A 20,643-nucleotide genomic window follows, 5' to 3' on the forward strand; every position below is an offset into this window, starting at 1 on the left:
GTGTGGGGGGAGAAGCCAAACGCAGGAACACAGGCAACTTCATTTTAAACGAATAGGTACGATGAACACTTAAACCTGAGCTATTTGATCCAGCTCAATGCAAACAGCGCACAATGAAGGCGCACACAGATTCATACAGAGCGGCACGTATCTTCAGTGGAGGGTGAAACAGCTGCAGCCAATTAAATGGAAATAGTCTGAGGTAAATGATCAGGTACAAAGCAGCACTGTTACAGGGATGCTCTGTTATTTTTCTACCTGTGTCTTAGTTCTCGTAATTATGGCCAGTCTGACTGCGGGTCATGCACCACCATTATAGAGATTTGGCAAACATGGCTGTGACTAAACATCTTATAAGCAAATTAACCATATTGGACGAAAGCAACTGACTTCAATTTAATGGCAAGGCTTATTTATACACAGACAAGGAGCTTCATCAGAGGAAAGACGCTGAAGGGACTCAGAGGGAGTAACAAGAGGACATAACTGGGCTGAACTGGGCTACAGTGATTATCCTGATGTTTAAGAAGTGTGATGGTTTCAATAATCCAGCAGAATTCAGATTCACATCTTTAATCCAGTCATTCTGTTCTTTGCTTTTGTTCTTCTTCAAAAATCTGTAAACATATCTATGACGTTCCGGAATACTGCGCCTTAAAAATGGCCATCAATCTCCACTGGATGACGCTGCTAACACGCGCCAGATGCAAATATTTTAATTAAAAAAAATTCTCCTGGTGAAAAAGTGGTGACACACTCGTAGAACACACAGACGAAGACGTCACGAGATTTTGGTGTCTGTTGTCAAGAAAATCATGTGATCTCTGCAGAAGAGCTAATACGTTGCTTCCTGCCTCTGCCTGCTGCACCCAGCTGCTCCACCTCACGCCTGAGTAATGTGAAGGATTTGTTGCTGTTGTGAACGCGTCTGTGAAAAATACCTCCTGCTGTGTTGTGCATGTGTGAAAAGGAAACTGCGGATGAACCACGTAGCTAATTCTTCAAATTCTACCCGCAGGTCATGTCTGAAAACGACTTAACAATGATTCTCCACGGCCTCTGTGTCATCCTGCAAGGCTAAACCTGCAGGTCAACATGCTCTGAAGCCTGAAGATACCAGTGAGGTTGTAGAGTTTACGTTATGCAAATATACCCAAGCTGCTTTGTCCCAGGAAAGTTATTAAAATGACAGCTTAATAATAAAGAAACCTCAGTTCTATGAATTCTTAACGTACATCATCTGAAAGCTCATGGAATGAATCGGTGACATGTGTCAGTGTTATAAGGTGTTTTTCATTTTGAAGGAGTCGTGTTCACGAATAATCGCAAATGTTCAGCTCATTTTTCACTTTAGCATGATACAACCGAAGCTAATAGGAATGCTAGAGATTTTGCAGGACTGCAGTAATGGACATAGGGACATTTGGAGCTGATGATGGAACTAGGTGAAAAGTAAGAATATAACCTATGGCATAAGAAGTTATCCTGTGACAATATTTGTCAAGACACTTACCATATTGGTATCACACTATTTCTAAAAAGAAAAAACACGTCATTGACTTGTTATAATCCCAAGCGCAAGTTTGTTTACTTAGTTCCTCCATGCCACTGCCAGCATGTGATTGGGAGATGACATGTGAGCACGTCAGCATAGAGGAACAGGAGCATGTTTGATATTCCCCTTTAGTGCTTTTCTGAAAACCTATTAACGATAGATTCAAATTAAACTTTGACAATATTTTTGACTGAGCTTGTTGCAGTTGGACGTTAAATAACTGTATTTAGCAATTTAGTGATTTTGGAGTTTACATGTCACAGGGTACAGCAGGACAAATTAGAAAAGTCATCTTAAATATCGACTTTGAGGTATAAAACATAAAATATATATTTTCCAGTTGATAGTTGTGGAACATCGCCCTGAGGCAGAAACAGTAGAATCCATTGGGGCTGTCTCTTGGACTTTAACTCAAGCAAAACCTTCTTTTTTTAAAAATATATTATCTGTCTAAGACCCAGAGGGACAACATAAACAAATTATAAATCAATACCTAATTCCATTTTGACCCATAGTCTCTATTCCAACTGTGCGCGACTCTTTTTTCTTGTAATTTATTTTCGAAATCCTTGTCCAGGTTTAATAATATTACCAACAGAAATAAAATATCTGAATTTTCCACAATTCTGTAATTGCAAATGTACTATGACAACAAAATAAAATAGAAGGCAGCAAGTTGACCGCACTCCTCCGCCCAGGCTATCGCCCGATCTCCCCATGTTAAAGAAAGAAGAGAGCACATTTGTTTGCCCATACCCCACACCTTCACAGACAGTTCAGTAGATTTTGAGTCATCCTAAAGACGAACAAACACAAAATATAAGGTTTCATTTTTATTTGATATTAATTCATATATTAGAATAAGACCGTACAGCATTTCTATCCAGCCCTAAAGTGACTTATATATCCTTATGATGAAGGTAGGGTGTTGGCTGATCAACTCAATGCCTCTCGAAAACATAACAAACAAAGAGCAATGACAGATCTATTTCAATAAAGATCCTCACTGTTTCACAAGTAGCCCTTTTAGAGCAGCTTGTGAGCCTGAAGTCGACCTGGGTTTCATGCAGGTCTGACATTTCCAGATTTCATGTGCACGAGTGAAGAGGGGTTAGAATAATATCTGCAGGGCTGGGGTGTCCTGATGGCAGAGAGGATAAGTTGCATATCATATAACTGTAACTTCGTGGTTTGAATTCCATACAAAACCCCACTGACCTTCTTGATCATTGTGCTACAGATTTTTTTAGTTTTAGCCGTGACTTTCAGACTGACGTCCCCGCTGACGCATCCAACACGTGAATTAATTTGATGAGGCCTTAAGCAGGTTGAAAACGTGTCCAGTAAACATGCATCATACGTGTGTTCCTGTGATTTTCAGATATCATGTTCCCTTCATCCATTTTACTCAAATTCTTCCTCATTTGAGCATAGACTATACACGTAACTAGGAACGAAAAAATGGAGGGCGAATCAGGCAACAGCCATGGGAGCTATCCGAGGATAGAAGATACTTAGGAAATGTGCACTTCAGTCTTTTTAGCACACTCATGCCTTTTCTCTGACCCAAGGGTCTGCGTTTCCACTCATGATGCTGATTCAGCCCATGATGCAGAGGCTTCGGTCGAGAGATGAATAGCCGGATAGAAAACAGAATGTAGGGCAGTGAAAGCGAAAAGACAAGAGGAAAAATACCAATTTCATTACTTGGAGCACTGTTATCTGAAGTTCAGGGCAAGAAGATCAACTCCAAAGGACAGAGATGCACTACAGAGATGGTTGTGTCTCTGTATTTTAGCGAGTTGACTTGTTTCCTCATCTCTTCTTCAGAGTTTACACACACAGGCCACAACCAACTTACTGACACACGGCCAGTGAAGCCGAGATTAGAGGCAAAAAAAAAATTAACAGTGGCGACAAAAAGTGGACATACAGGTTTTTTTCGACATGGAGTGCTCACGCTAATTGATCAGAGCTGCTGCTTCAGGATCAGAGCAGAGGCAGAAGTTGGTTTGTTCTGTGTCAGTGTCTCTGTCCGAGCGGCCTCCCTCCAAACTCCTGCTGACCTGCGTTCACTTTAGACTTTTAACAATAAACAACAACACTAATCACAAGTTATAAGGACCTGATAAGTACTGAAGTTTACTTTGTGTTTGTTTGATTCACTCCAGAGTTTATGAGACATGTTTAAACACCAAGAAAATGGGACAAGCCCACACACACGCGATCCTCGAGGAAACACTGGGATATTAACCTAATACAATACAAACCTCAAAGCTCATGTAAATCATAACCTTCCCATCCTGTTTGCCGAGCTGGTAACATACATCCTGTACCAAATGTTTAATATTTATTCCAGAGCAATTTATGTTATCAGAGCCAGAGACTAAATAGTATTTATTGTTTTGGTTGTGTTTGGTTTAAGATTATTTATTTAGGATATTTTATTGTTTTGAATTCTAATTCAAATGTCAGACAGAATATTCTTAAGAATTAAGTTCATTGCTCTATGAAAGGGTGTACTTGCATGATAATGCTATAGTATTATCATGACAATAATATCATTTATCAAAATCACTTCTGGGAAGAAATATTGTCAAACAAAATTTGTTAAAGTGAAGGGCCTACCAAAAACATTTTTTTTATTAATGCACCAGCTTAGAGGTTTTCTAGCACCGTTTACAGCTTTAGTTCTCTGAGAGCTTTCATATCCAGGTAGAATTGGTATAGTAGAATGAAATATCCTAAATGGAATCTTTGTGAATCGATTTGGGAAATCAGTGGCGATACCGAGCCCTTAAGAAATTACAAATATATATGGGAACGTCAAGAAAATGTGAAATTGGTGTCCAAAAGTCGCAGTGAAAGATTTTGGGTGCACCTAAATTACGTGCTGGTGCAGCTGAAGTTAGTCCTGAACCATGTAATGGTTGTCAAGATTTTAGGACACTCAGTAAGAGGAATTTCCCAAGAAGTGCAGAAAGTCTGTGAGGCCAGTCGTTTGTATTTTGTTACTATGGATACACGAGGGCATTGAGTCTGGAGCAGAAGTGGGATTAGGATGAGAGGTACCAGAGAGGGGGTTCAGAAGAGGAATGATGGGACTGTTGGCGTGGAAACAGTCCAGTGAAAGAAACCAGTCATCTGTCAGAAGACTAACCGAACCGTCTGAGATCAGTTTACGAACAGGACTCCTTATAATCCTCTTTTGTCTCTCGGTTTGATTGTAAAATGCATCTTCACTCTTAACCACGAGTACAAGTGATAGGCACAAAGAAGCAAAGCCTGAATGTTGCGGTTGAGGAGATAAGTGAATGGAGCCATCTTTGATGGAGGGTGGTGAGAAGGAGGAAACGCAGAGCTACCCAAAACCAAGTGTTTATTTTCACACTCACAGATGGTCATCCCTCAAGCCCTGATACAACTTTTTCTATATTCTTATCTGCAGCCACATGACTTGCAGAGTAGACTGAAAAGCTTAGGAGGAGCAAAGCATACCCTGCATAAATGTTGCATCTACCCCAATCAGGCAATGCTAACTTTTTCATTGTGTAATAATGACACTTCATAACAACATCACCATGATGTCACTTACACCACATGATGACGGATAATTGGTAAATCCAAATAAATGTATCAGTTGCAAAAGTGAATGCATTACTATACGAATTATGTAGTCTTGGTAATTCAGAGTGACATCATGACATCAGTCCTAACATTTGACCATTCATAATTTTCAATCTACGTATACTTTAGGTTGCGTCCATTGTCCCATGTAGAATCTTTTTTACAAACAATGCTTAACATCATTTTCTAACTTTACTCCGATTCTTATCAATATAAGTCTCTTTAGCTTTTTTTATCCAACATGTCTGGGAGTGTTACTAGACCACGCCTTTAGCTTGAGCTTTGATTTATCAACCCCAAACGTTTATCATCTAGAGATAACCTCCAAAGTAATATTCTCACCAATTTTAGCGAACATCTGTTAAAACGTGTACACACCCCCACAGACACACATACTGTTTATTGAAACAAAAATGAGGGTGTATGTCAGACAAAGTGGAACAATAAACTGCAGCAGGAAATACCAAAGATATGTTTTACATAGTCTGTTATATCGATCATATCTTGGTCATGGTTATTTTTGCTAACTGTCTTCAAAATCAATAATTGGGGAATTCAGTTATATTAACATTGGGTTTGGAGGATGTTTAAAAATATTGCTTTAATTCTACACCTAAACCTCTTCATAGGAATCCTATTGTCGATCAAGAGTCGAATCTGAAACTCTATTCTCATTATTTTGTGTTTGATAATCCAAAGGCAGCAACTCCCATTTTACCTGCAATTACAGAAAATATAAAAAAGACATGTACCTGATTAAGAGAGATTAGTCTACACACACACACACACACACACACACACACACACACACACACACACACACACACACACACACACACACACACACACACACACACACACACACACACACACACACACACACACACACACACACACACACACACACACACACACACAGGGAGATATGTTTCACTCTCTCTGAAGTCAAAGACAACTAGAATCTTTTTTCCATATGTAGCAGTAGACTCCAGGACCTGTCAGCAGACTTTGATGGCAGTAAAGCAGTAACATCAGCACAGTGACTTTTTAAAATTGCAGCTTTAAACTATTGCTGGTTTCTGTGTTTAATCCAGAGTTTAATCTTAAATCCTCTATCTTTGAGCCATGTGGCAGACTTCTGAGTGTAGGAAAAACCACAGGAAATATTTCTATAACCAAACCTTTTTGCTGACCAAGGGATTTTATTGCCATGAGGCAGCCACTTCACTGCGGAGACATGATTTCTAAAACTCCATAAATCCTTCACCATGATTGGCATACCCACCTCAGACCATAACTCATAAAACTGACATTAGGAATCTATAACCTAAACTCAACCAGCTGATTGGTTGAGCTTTTCTGGAAGCAGTACACAGCAGGGTGCTGGAGAGTGTTGTGGGAATGCAGCTGTTTCTCAAACCTCTGTCTCCTACTGCCTGCTACAATAAGGCTGAATAACGGACTGACAACTTCTCTTAAATTACACCCATATCACACGACTTCATCCAATAACACATATATTTTAAACATGTAGCTTTAATTTGTCTGTTTGTGATAAACAGAAAAATTGTGCGATATATGATCATTTTTAATTGATTATATTTTAAAGTGGGGAAATAAACTTGGAAAGATACATAATTGGCAGGGATCTGAGGGTCCTCCCTCCAAATCAAAAAAATAAATGATCTAAAACAGATTGTCTGCGTTTTCACCTAACCACTTGGATTGAGTCGATCAAGCTCCAGCCAACATGCACTGGTCTATTTAAGTTAGATTGAGGAGGCTATAAAAACAATAACGCATCAAGACCAGCATGTAACAGCACGGATAAGGACAGGAAATGATTATAAGAAGAATGGATGTTTCATATTTGTAATTATGTTTATAAAACCCTTATGTGGCCTAAAATGGTTTGAGGTTGCATGCTGAAGCCATCATTGAGGTCAAACAAGGACAAACATTTATATGAATAAAAAAATGACCTTTACAACATATACAACAATATGATTTGGATCATTAAATATGATTAAATAATAATAAGCCTGAGGGCTGCATTTCTCAATACTCACGAGGCTAACTAATTCCACCACTATGTGTAATTGAAGTGTGATACAGGAATGAATAATCATAAGAGAAGCAGGTTATTTTATCCTACTTTACATCAAATCAAGGACTATTTAATGCACGACTCAATTTTAAACTTGGATTTGTCATTTGTTTTTATTTAAAAACACCAACTTTAACTTTTAACTGAGAGGACAAAGGTAATGCAATTTCTGACACCAAGATAAATCAAGCTATTAAACAATACTGATAAAAAGGAGATAAATGCATGATGACCTTCTCTAATAATGTCTCCGGCACAAGAGGAGACAAAGAGGATGCTGACGACTCTGAGCGGCATCATGGAAAGGAAAGAACAATTTAACAGATTTCTCACTTTCCGCTGATGGTCTGAATAACTTGCTGCTGCACGGTGCTGCTGTTGTCTCTGCAGCAAAATCCTATCTGACACTTAGCCAACGCCAAGTGTACAAGCTGGCAAATTAAACCAATGTAGCCTCACAGTTTCTATACAACATTTCTGCTACAGTACAAGGCGACTTTCAGCCAATTTGACGTTTGATAGTGGTCAGTGGGCCAATTTTTTTCTGTGTTCAGTTTTCGGGGAACCATTGCAGGTAAACTAAGCAGCACTTTTCTCACCATTCTGTGATTGACAGCCAAAGCAGGCTGCAGTGGAAAACAATCAGCGACGGGTTGGACCGAACCAACTCAAAGGGCGGTAAAATAACGCGTGGTTTCTTTTTTTTTTTATCAATTGTTTTGTCAGTTAGGCTTCTCAATATAATAACACAATTGTGGGGGCAGTGTGATGATCAATTTCGTTTTTGTGAGGACAAAATGCAGGATAGTAAAACCGTTCATTTCAGCAATAGATGCAGATTTATTTTGAAGAGCAGAAGAGGTGGGAGATGGCAGGAGACGCATGCAGACAGCAACATGTGGTCTTTTCCTAACATTATGTTACAAAAAGAACTTAATTTTCTTTTTGTTTGTTGCACCAATTGAATTAATGTTTTACTGACTTGTGACAAACACTTTCAAAAGGGCCCTTGGGAACCATGTATATGTATATGCATGCAAGTGATATTGAGGTAATAATATGATATTTTGTTTTCAGATTTACATTAAACTTTGATTTTACTTCCTACAGCTTCAGATTTAAGTATTTCAAAATTACGTTTTAATTGTCATATTCAAGTTAACACAGGCTCAACGAGTGAAAAGCTGTGTTTTAAAATAAAAATGTGCTTCTTCCTTGCTTTGTTTGTTTAAATTATTTTCTCTGGTAAGCGAGAGTAAAACTCAATGACTTTTGAAAGGTTAAATATTGCCTTAAGATGAACAAGTGAGTGACTTAGAGTTAATAACCTTTCTTTCCAGCGAGCCTCACACTGTGTATTTTTCCTCAGCGGCTCAGTAAGGGATCAGCTGCAGACATGGAGCCGGCTCCACACTGTGAGACCCTCTGCCTCTAGCAGGTTGATCACACCAGCTGGAGTCCAGGGCGGCAGAAGAATGTTAAGAGGTTAACCCAGAGGGTTGCTGTACATGAGCCACTCTCGCTCCTCTCTGCTCCTCTGCACACTACAGCTCTGTCACGTGTGCTACCTGAGGAGGATCAGAAAGGCAACATCTGGATATGTTCTGAGGGCTGTAATTTTAGAAGCTCTCCAACACTCTTAATCCCCTCACAGTATGTTGTTTATTTTGGTCCTGTTCTCTGGTCAATAGCCAGATTTCTTAGAAGCAACCACCAGGTTACTGGGATTGACACAGTGAGGCCCTGCAGTGCAGAAAAAGATCTGGCTGGTATGGACGTATATGTACAGTGAGCAGAGCCATCCTTCCCATTAAAAAGACAAGAACCAGCCCACAGACCTTTTTGTCAGGACAATTTATGTCTGTTATATTCTAAAGCATGAGCTGGATTTCTCTTCTGTTTTGTTTGCATTCCAGCAAAAGCTGTTCTTACAAGACCACAATGTATCTGTCTCTACTGTGACCACAGTGGGGACATGACAGTCACGGAAATCAAATCCCCACACTAGGGAGGAAATGGTTAATGCCTACATGGTAAATACGGTAAAATTCCCAACAGTAACTGGTATCGTTGGTACCATGGCAGATAGCTGTGGTGATTTGGTTGATACTGTCCAGCATTAACCAAAGTTAACCAGTCTCCCAGATACAATTAGCCTACCTTTTTGTCAGGGGGATCTGAATATTACGAAACAAAGTTTAATAGGTTGTTGTCTGCATTATTATTATGACAACAACCTATTAAATTTCTCAAACCTTTTTGAGAATCTCAAAAAGATTCTCAAACCGAAGGTCAGGGTTTGAGAATAGTTACAGCCTTAGTAATTTTTAAACATTTAGAGCACATTTAAAATAATACCGCAATAACATTGACAATCCTGATAATTCAGGACACCTATTATATGACATTTTTACACTGTTTAATCTTTACACTTCCACAACTGTTCGGAAACTAAAAGACAGCAGCATGGATAGAGATCACCAAAAGTGAACAGAGAAACAAATTTCCTTATTCTTCATGAGTGCTTCAAAACTGTCTCCTGACTGTTAGGAAAAAGAGACTTCTATTGTTAACATCACTGCCACCAAGGTCGATGGAAAAAAACTGAATTCTTATTCAATGTTGTTGAATATGTTATTAGAGAAAAGGACACTTTTTCAATTGGTAAAAATATGCAAAATGATTAATGTCAGGTTTCGATTTATGACTTCACTCCATTTGAGTTAAAACGCTAAGGGTTTTAAATGTGGGCTTACTGTGTGCGGGCTATGGTCGGGCAGCTTTTAAAATATTCCAGGTCCGAAAGTGCAGTTTGTCAGTTAACAGTAACACAACATGCTGAAACCAGACAAAGGGAAAAAACTGACTGAGAGTTACATTGTTGACAAGAGAAGAGAGAGGCAAAACAGGAACACACAGAGAGGAAGAAAAAAAAAAAATAGGAGTGGGAGAGAGAGAGAACAGAAATGAGAAAAGGGGTCGAAAGTGCAGAGACGGAGGAGAGAAGAAGGGAAGCAGCACGGTCATATTTTACAGCCGACAGCGAGCGTGTGGTCTGGCAGGCGCAACAGGAGTTACTTTATTAGAGTCGTCATTTACAACGAGGTGTCCTTACTGGAAAAAAATTAATGAGCAGGTTGAAACCAGTCATCTCTGCGCACTCTTTAACACAAGGATGTGGCTCCGTAGCAGACTCCACTGATTCTCTCCTCGTAGAAGCAAACCACATGTATCCACAGATCCACATCCAACAGGTCACAGCTCAAATAAAAATGTTTAAGAAGACTTGCCTCAACTTATACTTAACTTACAGTCAGCTTACTGTATGCAGCTGCAGGTCGGGAGGTATAACAGGTGGTTCGATCAACCTGCCAAAGTGTCCTTGAGCAAGACACTAAATGCCCCGATGGCTGTAGCAACAGTGTGTGATCTATGTGTGATGGCGCTGGATGGACTTGTACCCTAAAGCCCTTTGAGTGGTCGTTAAAGCAGAAAAGTCCTATATACACGCAGTCCATTTACCATATACAGTATATACAGTACAGCCATTGGGATTCACACAAACTGATGATAAAGCTGCATAACGTGGATAAAATAAACTGGTTCCACTCATCCAAACTAATGGACATGCTATCCTACAATAAAAGAGGGAAATGTCTGTGTTTTGACAAAGCGTCCAACAACAAATCCTATGAATGTGGCCAGGGATAGAATATTTTATCTATTCACTAATTCCAGAAATCTGTCCGTCTGTCTTTAGCGCGCATATCTTGAGAAACATTTTTCTTATCTGCTTCACACTTTGCATGTGTATTGTTAAGGTCCCAAAGAAGTGCAGTGTCAATTTTGGTGCGATTTGGACACGTGACACGTAGTTATAAACATTTTCAATATGAAGTAACACTAAGCTACCAGCATCCAATGTCTTCTGAGCAAAAGATATGAAATGGAAAAAATATTGATTTAAGCCCTAATTGTTTACTAAAAAAAGATCTGCTCCCTGCTTACACTAAGTCCACGTGCAGAAAACACTTTACACACTTCCTGTTTGGGTTGACACGGGTCATCATGACATTGGCATTGACATGTTTGTTCAGGGATTAGTCTGAACCATTTGTGAAATGGTTTGTGATCACTGTAATGATGCTGTCTTTTCAACCCTAAGCCTCATGCCAATTACTGATCATGATCCGCCGTTTCCATTTCCCAAAGCAAGATAAATTTAGACTTATTTCCTGAATGCAATAATCCAACCTGAACCTATGACACATCACAATCAAACGTATATATTTATTTATTTATAACTTTACTTTATTTTTAGATAAATATATTTCTGTCTCTTCTGAATAGACCACACATCGTACAGAGAGGAGTCTGAGTCCAAAGACACCACTGACAGCTGCAGTCCTAATGTAAACAGACTAATCTGACCCATTAACATACATTAAAGATGGACAGTGAAGAGGGCAACAAGCATCTTCACACTTCAACAGGAAAATCATTACTGGTAACGTTACATTACATTTTTATAATTTTTTTTAAATCATTGTTAAATTATCTCTTTCTAACATTATGGTTTGCACCCAGTCAACTTCAGCCACTGGCCACCGCACTGCGACCTTCAAGCCCGGCTGTTGTTATTTTCCATAGAGGTCAGCAGCTAAGAATGTTAAGCATGCAGAGGCTGAATCACGCCTTTCTCTTCCCAACAACCTTTTTTGTAAATCATTTTTGCTGCTACCCCTGTACAGTACCTCCGTTTTATTCTGAACTTAATGTCCATGAAGCGTACTCTAAGGTAACTCCATCTTCCTATATGTCAACGTCTTTTTCTTCTGTCTGTCCTGTCCCACACTTTTTACTTTCCTATGTTTGCAGCATTGTGAGCAAGATCACTAAATATAGTGTGGTAATCACTCTGGTCAGTATTTCCATGCGCGGTAATCATCAGAGAGACCTGTGAAAAACAGCAGAGCTATTTTAATCTTTTTCCCTGCAGGATAGCGTGTAGATTTTCAAACTGCCTAACTGAGGCTACCGAAGAGTGGTCAGCCATTTTACGAAAGCGTAACCTCACAGACATGAGACAGACATCACTCGGGCGCTCATTATCTCTTCTCTGAATGCTAATTTTTTCAGCAGCTTGCTTCAGGTATGGATGATAGTCTGCACATAAAGATGGACAACAAGTCTCCACTCTCTACCACTGTACATAAATTGATGCTAAAACATCCTGGACATGGGTTCCACCATCTTGCGCTTCTGGAGCCAGAGTCGACACAGTAGTGATCGTGGAGCAGAGCAGCAGTCGAGGTCTCGACCACACACTCGACCAATGGCGAGTCCTTCTCATCTGTCAATCATGATGTTTCACCCTGTTTTTCTATCATTAAATAACCAAATAAAAACAACCTATCTTGAAAAATGTGCACCTGAACAAACACCAGTGTCATAAGAGCTAGATAAAGAGCTGACATTTTTTTTTATTAAACATGTACTTTGACTTTTTACTTTGGTCCAAGTTACATCAATTCACAGAGGAGGCGGGGAGTAAAGGAAATTTTTATAAAAATTCCTATTTTAGTGAGATAACTGGAAATCGTTACAGGTTAGCTAAGGATGCTTTCACACCTGAAAGTCCAGACAGTGGTCCGAAGCAAGGTTCATGTCTTTGTTCCATTGTTTTCATTTGATCTGGTTAGTTTTTTTTCATATCGTCATTTAGGGAGCGTACTAGAGACTTTTGTGTGACATATGTACGTCCTGTCATCATCACCTACGTGGCTTTGACTTAAGCGTGTTGTCAGTTCGGTTATTGTTTATATATAAAATACAAAGAAGAAAGTAGTGGTTGAACGGAGAATGAAGAAAATGACGAGTGAACTTTTATTCACTGTAATATCATTGTAGTATTACAACCAGCAAAATGGACATCCTCATTGTTCAATCTCTGTTTCTTCTTTTATGGTTTGAGGCTGTGTCCATTATTAAATTAAGTGTTTTCACACTGCAAATGATCCAAATCATGGTTAAGTTTGATCCAGACCAAAAGTGCCTCTTTTTGATGAAGCAAATTTTGATCTCTTGGTCCCAACTTTGGTCTGAGGCACCTTTCACATCTGTTACTTTAGTTTGGAGTAAATTGAAAAAATTAAGAAGTTCCGGACCAAGCATGTTAGGTTTGTAAGCCTCTTTAGATCCATCCCAGCCTGACTCAGGACCAGGTTCGTTACTCACACGAGTTTTTAATTGATCATGCACATGCGGTTTTGATTGGTTTTCCACTTTGATTGGTTCCATTTTTGACTGGTTCAAACATCTTGTCAAGCCTGGACACTGCTGGGTGTCAGTTGTGACCAGAAACTGTTTTGTTCAGAGATAACGTTATGTTCCACCTCTGATGAACATTTAAACCTGGACTTCATGAAAAATCGACACTTATTCGACTTTAAATTAGCTCCACTTTCTGCATTGACTTCTGTCAGACTGGTCAATTCTGACACTTTTTTAACAGTGAGAAGACAAGCTATAAGTTAGCACAAAACTCTATGCGTACAATATGTCCTTTGGGTTCCTGATCATGATTATATTATATCATATTTTAATTTTGCCACAGAAGAATAACTCCCACCACAAACAATAAAAGAACGCATAAGTAATTAAATGACAACTTCCCAGAATGATCAAATTTTCAATTTCTGTTAAACACAATTTTTATACAAGAAACAAAACTAGAATCAGAGATAATATACCCACAACCCTGCTGACTGAGCTGTTTCATGTTATTATTACTGAAGTACTCCAGGTTAATGTATTATTTGAACAAGCAGGGGTAAATGTCTGTCCTATAGAGGGAACACGTCACAATGTCCAGTTGCTTCCTGTGTGTGGAGGTGTGTGCGCTCACGTCTGAACGGATGAGCGAGGGGAGAACAAAACAAACCCGGAGAGAAGCAGAGCAGCTGAGTCTAATCCAGTGATGAACCACAGAGCATCATGAAATTCAACAAACACAACACACGCCCCCACATGCACACACTCACACACGGTGAAAGTATTGTTCGGTCTGCTGAAGGGTCTTCAAAAGGTTGTAAAAGAAGGTAAACACTTTATCAACAGATCCTGGTCGAAGCCAAACAAGCCGGAAAATAACTTCAGCTGTTTGTGAGTGACTTACCCTCTTCCACAAAAGAGGTTGCTTGTTGTCAGTCCTTCATCCCCGGCAAGGCAAGTTTGCTGCTCAGATCTCTTTTGTCTCAAAATGGAGGCAGAAACTCTCCAAACACAATTCCTTTGCTCTGAGTATTTGTTATTTTTGAGACTGCCCGGTCCAGTTCTGCCTCCCTCCTGCTGATCTGCTGCACGAGCCGCTGACATGACAGCACTCACTAACAAGCAGTTGGAATGAGAGAGACCAGTGCGTTCCTGAAAGATACAGGTGCATGCTCACTCCCAGCGAATACAAACAGCTCAGAGGAACACAGTATGAAACGGCTTTGGCCAGTGGTTCCCCCTTGTGTGGGACTCCAACCTTACTCCTCCTCCTCCTCCCTGCACCTCCCCTCCCTCTCTCCCAAACAGCTCCAAGACAGAGCAGAAAAGAAAGGACGACTCAGAAGCGGCGGTTTTCTTGAGCCTCTTCTTGTGAACAGCTGTGAGTGTAATGCAGAAGCTTTACTTTTGGCTTGAATAACTCACAAAACAGCTTATGTACAAGAAAGATGAGGCGCAGCAACAGCCCTTCTCTTCTTTCTTCACACGGTCGGCTTATTTCAAAACGACAGAAGTATTTGTAGAGTTAATATTTTAAGCAGCACGAGAGATAATCAACTCGACCTATCCACCTAGGCCAGTGGCAGAGAACAGAAGAGAGATGAAAGTGCTGATGCTTATCATATTTATCTTCACATTGTGCAGTATGATCAAATTCATCGGGGGCTGCTTTCAGTGCACAACAGTGTTGCACAAAAAACTCACAAACGTACTGTGGTTCTGTGCAAACAAAGGTCGCTGAGCGTGGAATGTCATCTTCCACATGAGAAAATAAAGAACACAATAACTTGAACTGACCCTCTGGAAGAATTTCATTATATAGAACTGAACACAGTAAGTGTGCATTAGTGGCTAGTGTGCGTCAGCCTGGCGAGTGAGGCAAGAATGCCTCCAACGATAGTGTTGAACTTTCCCTTTATTATAAAGAAGAAAAAGGGGGAGGGGGGGGCGCTTTTGGAAACATCACTCAATGCCTCCCTCGGGCTAACGTTGCCCTCGAACATGCAAACTCTCACTTTCAACATTTTCTGAAAAACAAAGTGGTGTTCACAGAGGACAACGCTAAAACTGAAACGTTTAATAATACTTCAAAAAAAAAAAAAAAGCTTATTTGGTATCACTGTTACAGTTGAACAACTTTTAATTCAAGTCAATTATCTTGGACAGTAATATAGGAGCACTTTACCAGAGAGAGCATCTGCTCCAGTGCAGTAGAATTACACTTCTTGCTTTCAGAAGCCGGTTTGGTCAATCTGAGAGGCCTCAATAACTCGTGACAGCTGTGTCAAACCCTGTTAGCGGGCAGGATGACTAGATCTGTTGTTCAAAGGCTAAAAGACGAAAATCTCCAAATCACACAAACTCATTCACCCCAGTAAAATCACTCAAGACGACTTCATTTTCTGCAAAAGTTCCCTGACGAAAATGTTGATTAGTATGCGGTTCAATCAAATTCCCACTCACTACATTTATACAAATATTTGGAGTTGACGTGAGAAGCTGGTGGTGCTGTTGGGTGCTATTATGGGATGGCAAGAAGGGGGGGGGGCAAACCTTGAATGGTGTTTGAAATGTGATTTTTCTACATCTATGTATTAATTAGAGGAGGTTTACCATCTCCTTATCACTACAAAGATCCCCCACCAGATTTTGTTTCTTCAGACAAAAGGTTTGAATGACAAATAACTTTTATGTACTCTATAGCTGTCGAGCTTATACTGAAATACTACACAACAAAAAAAAAATGAAGGAACAGCTTGTTTTCAAAATGTGAATCCTTTGATAATGAATACAAATCAAGATGACCCAATAGCTAACATTACTTCCCCACATCATGTGCCACACAGACATAAATTTAGGAAAAAGTGCACGTATCTGCCACATGCCTGAATCTAATGAAGCACAAGTTCATGTCGCATAGCAGCTTCCTGCTTCCGAAACCCGTCACACACTATTTAAAAAACCTGTTGCACGCACCATTATGTTCCACTTGTGTTGTTTGGGTTTTGCCATCAACTGGCCTTAACATTTAACAGGGAAAGGTCACACCTCTTGACCTTTTCTACACCATCTGAAAGGAAACCAAGATTTCAGTTCCCCCAGTGTCTCAGCTGATGTCATTGCTAACAGGAAGCCCAGCAGCCTTGCGTGACAGCCACCTAAGATACTTCTCCCTTTCATACCTCCACGAATGCTCTGCTGTGTCTGAAGGGCCACAACTCCTAAAAGAAAGGGGGTTGACAGCCATTTGCTGTTGTCAGAAGTTACCCAGACTTCAAAAGTCAGAAATATTCACATTGTGGACGAAATGGCCGCAAGCTGCAGCTCCGTAACGTTGGAGTAGTAAATCACTGATGAGCATTAATCAATAATTTGTAAGTTAGCAATGAATTAGCTGATTTGTGATGATGACCATGAACAGAATAATTACATGTTTCGATCAAATTAATTCCTTTTTTATTTGTTTTAGCTCGTAATGCTGAATGCAGACAGAAGTATCACCTGACTCTGTTGTTCCCCTGGAGCTCCTCAAAGGGTTTTAGCATTGTCCTTATCATCGTCGTCTTCGTCGTCTTCATTCACTCTCGACGCTCTCATCAACCCTGTTTCTGGTCACAGGAGGCATCTGCTACCTGCCCAAACAACAGACAGACAAAGTGAGTTCTCTGCTGCTGAACGTAGCGGAGCATCTTACAACAAAAGAACCAGATATAGTCCAGTTGGTGAACTTCATCGGGCCGCTACATACATGTCTTTGAATGTGGTTTAGTGTTGGCGAGATGTGACCTTTAACATTAAGAATGTGAAGATACCATATCAGTGCTAAGTTTACAGCTTGTTACACTGCCCCCAAGTGGCCAAAAAGTGAATAGTTTGGGTTTAATTAAAGATACATATAATCTAATTGGGAAGACATTAGTTATTATGTGTAGATTCTGCTACACAGCATTTGTATGGTATACCTTTACAACCAAAAGGATAAATCCATAAACATTCATATTAAATATCTATTTAAAAAATTATTAACAGATTTATGTAAAGTACTGCTAAATTAAGCTCCTGGTAGATCTTTTACACCACGCCCAATTCCCCTTTCTTTGATGACAGGAAGTAAGAGCATGAGGTAAGACAAGAAGGACATATTTGTTCTAACTTACCACTATGAAAATGATGGTCTGCCTGCAAAAAATTGTTTGAGGATTGATTGATTAATTTTAAACACAGTGACAAAAATAAATGAAGAGAGATATAGATATATTGAAAATAGCAACTCAGATGTAGTATTATAGAAGAGATATCAGTAAAAGAATGCTCTTTTGAGGGGGAAATATATTATTACATTAAAAGGAGTTAATGTGTGATCTAATGTATTTTAGTTCAACCTTGAATATTGAATATTGAAACTTGGATATTGATCAAAATTAAATTTGAAATTACTTTCATAAAAGTCCATTAACTAACAGTAAATATATTACCATAAATGTATGAAAAAAGAGCAACAGCTCTGCTACTCATTTTCTTCATAATTCTTAACTTCAAGAAAATGGAAACAGAGACAAGAACTAACCTCTTAGTTGTTCATCCATCCAGAGGAGTGAGCCACTGAACGCCTGCTACCTGCAGGGAAAACGGCCATCACTGCCCCTGCCCTCAAAGCCCTGCAGGGATATGCATGGATTAAGTAAAACCACCGACCACCAAGCAAACGTATTTGATATAAGTGCTGTTTCGTGAAGATTGCATGTTAACTTTTAAAAAGATATTTGTTTTGGTATAAGCTATTAAAATAAAATAAAATATTGAATTTGGCCTAAAGAAAATCGTCCAAGTGTTTGGATGTAGTTCACAGAAGGGCTCCTACTTCTATTGGTAATCCTACAGCACCATCTAGTGTTTGGAACAAACCTTGTCTGTCTGTGAGAATGTACTGCGTTAAGACATCATGGAAAATGAGGAGCTTAATCTCAAAATTAAATGACCTTATATAGGCGTAAATATAAGGTCCTTGACTCTCTTTTACTTCTTTTTTACAGTATTTTGAAAGACATGTTCAAATATAGTGACTGGTGTACAGGGTTCATACACATTTTGACCAATGGATTTCCATGACTTTTCCATGACTTTTCAATAACTTTAAACCAAATTTCCATGACCAAACATTTTTGTGAAATCTCTGTGTATAAATGAAAAAGTGACAAAATGTAGTAATTAAGCTAACAATGAGAATTCCAAAGCACACAGTTTACCTTTAATTACACAGATGAATGTGACAATAGTTTGATTGAGGTCTTTGTCTGTTGTAACCCATGGCATGTACTTTTCCATTTGTAGCCAAGCATGGTTAAATCTGCACTTCCCTGGCACAGTGCTTTATCCCGCCTGCTTCCCCACCAAACCTTTCAGTTAGTATGAGAACGTATGCCTGCTTATATTTTGAGCGTATTTCCTTAAAAAACATATGAATTGTTTAAAACTCTGTGTAAATGAACCACAAGAAAATATGAATATAAAAAATGTCCTTGACTTCTCCAAAACTTTTGGGACTTAAATTCTTTCAAGCACTTTTCCAGGCCTGGAAATAAACATTTCACAATTCCATGACTTTTCAAGATTTTTCATGACCGTAGGAACCCTGATAGTAGCAAAATGAATAGAAATGTCCCACACTTGTGGTTAGGGATGTACAATTCGCGGGACACTTGTAGGCACTTAACATTATAGCAAAAATGCCTAAAAATGTCCAGACCAATCAGAATGAGCCGGACATATCTATGCACTTATCATTGGGGCAAAATGCCTAGAAATGTCCCACTCTTGGTGTTAGGGAACTACAATACTTGGGACACCTCTAGGCACTTATCATAGCAGCAAAATGCCTAGAAATGTCCGGAGCAATCAGAATGAGCCGGACACTTCTAGGCACTTATTTATTGTTAAGGCAAAATGCCTAGAAATGTCCACCTCCTGGTGTTAGGGAAGTACAATACGTGGGACATTTGTAGGTGACTTTACATTAAAGCAAAATGCCTAGAAATGTCCCACATTAGTAGCTAAGGAAGTGCAATACTTGGGACACTTCTAGGCACTTATCATAGAAGCAAAATGCCTAGAAATGTCCCGACCAATTAGATGAGCCGTACACTTCTAGGCACTTATCATTGAGGCAAAATGCCTAGAAATGTCCCACTCTTGTGGTTAGGGAAGTACAATACATGGTACACTTGTAGACACTTAACATTATAGCAAAAATGCCTAGAAATGTCCAGACCAATCAGAATGAGCCGGACAGCTCAAGGCACTTATCATTGAGGCAAAATGCCTAGAAATGACCCACTATTGGTGTAAGGGAAGTACAATACGTGGGCACTTGTAGGCACTTTACATTGAAGCAAAATGCCTTGAGATGTCCCACACTAGTGGTTACGGAAGTGCAATACTTGGGAAACTTCTAGGCACTTATCATAGTTATATCTTAAGCTGACTTTCATTGTATGTATAAACCATATACTGTATATAAAAAGTCATGACGTTGCTGCTTCACAAAGGTAGATTATCTAGAAGAAAGTGGAGAAGTGTCATCCATCCTTGTTAACAGTCTATGGTATTGACCAAATAACCAAATATAACAGTTTAGAGAACATTACATTACAAGATCATACCATTTTCTAATGGTGTGCAGGAGCATGCTAATATTGATTTTACTGTTGCATGCACAGAAATTTCCTTTATAAAAATTTAAGAATAATGATAATAGTAGAACCCAATGCATTTTTATACAGTATGGAGTATATATCATATTTCAGAATATCATTTTTTTTAATCAAGGAAGTATAAATGGACTCCAGGCCCATTAAGTCATACATTATACAGAGTAAACATTTAATTACATTTCTCCACATGTGAAAAACACGGTCTAATATTCAGCAATCCATTCTTTTTTATATAAAAAAAGAATTGTGTTGATATGCTGATAAAGCTAATTGTGAATTCAAAATGGGATCATTAGAGTCCCGTTAAAGCAATGTTTTAATTTATTTTGTAATATAATGAATATGATTTAAGATACGTTTTGTATCACACT

At 39.1% G+C, this 20,643-nt stretch overlaps 1 protein-coding gene across 1 annotated transcript in view; it reads right to left on the bottom strand.

Moving 5' to 3' along the window:
* Window positions 1-14,764, bottom strand: part of LOC128457426 (sorting nexin-19) — an 88,343-nt gene extending 73,579 nt beyond the window's left edge. Inside the window, exon 1 of the mRNA XM_053442106.1 lies at window positions 14,467-14,764. The gene's annotated coding sequence lies outside the window, so the exon portion shown is untranslated. The remainder of the gene's footprint in view (window positions 1-14,466) is intronic.
* Window positions 14,765-20,643: the final 5,879 nt, after the last annotated feature.

Source organism: Pleuronectes platessa, chromosome 15 (genome assembly GCF_947347685.1).
Source record: "Pleuronectes platessa chromosome 15, fPlePla1.1, whole genome shotgun sequence".
NCBI lineage: Eukaryota > Metazoa > Chordata > Actinopteri > Pleuronectiformes > Pleuronectidae > Pleuronectes > Pleuronectes platessa.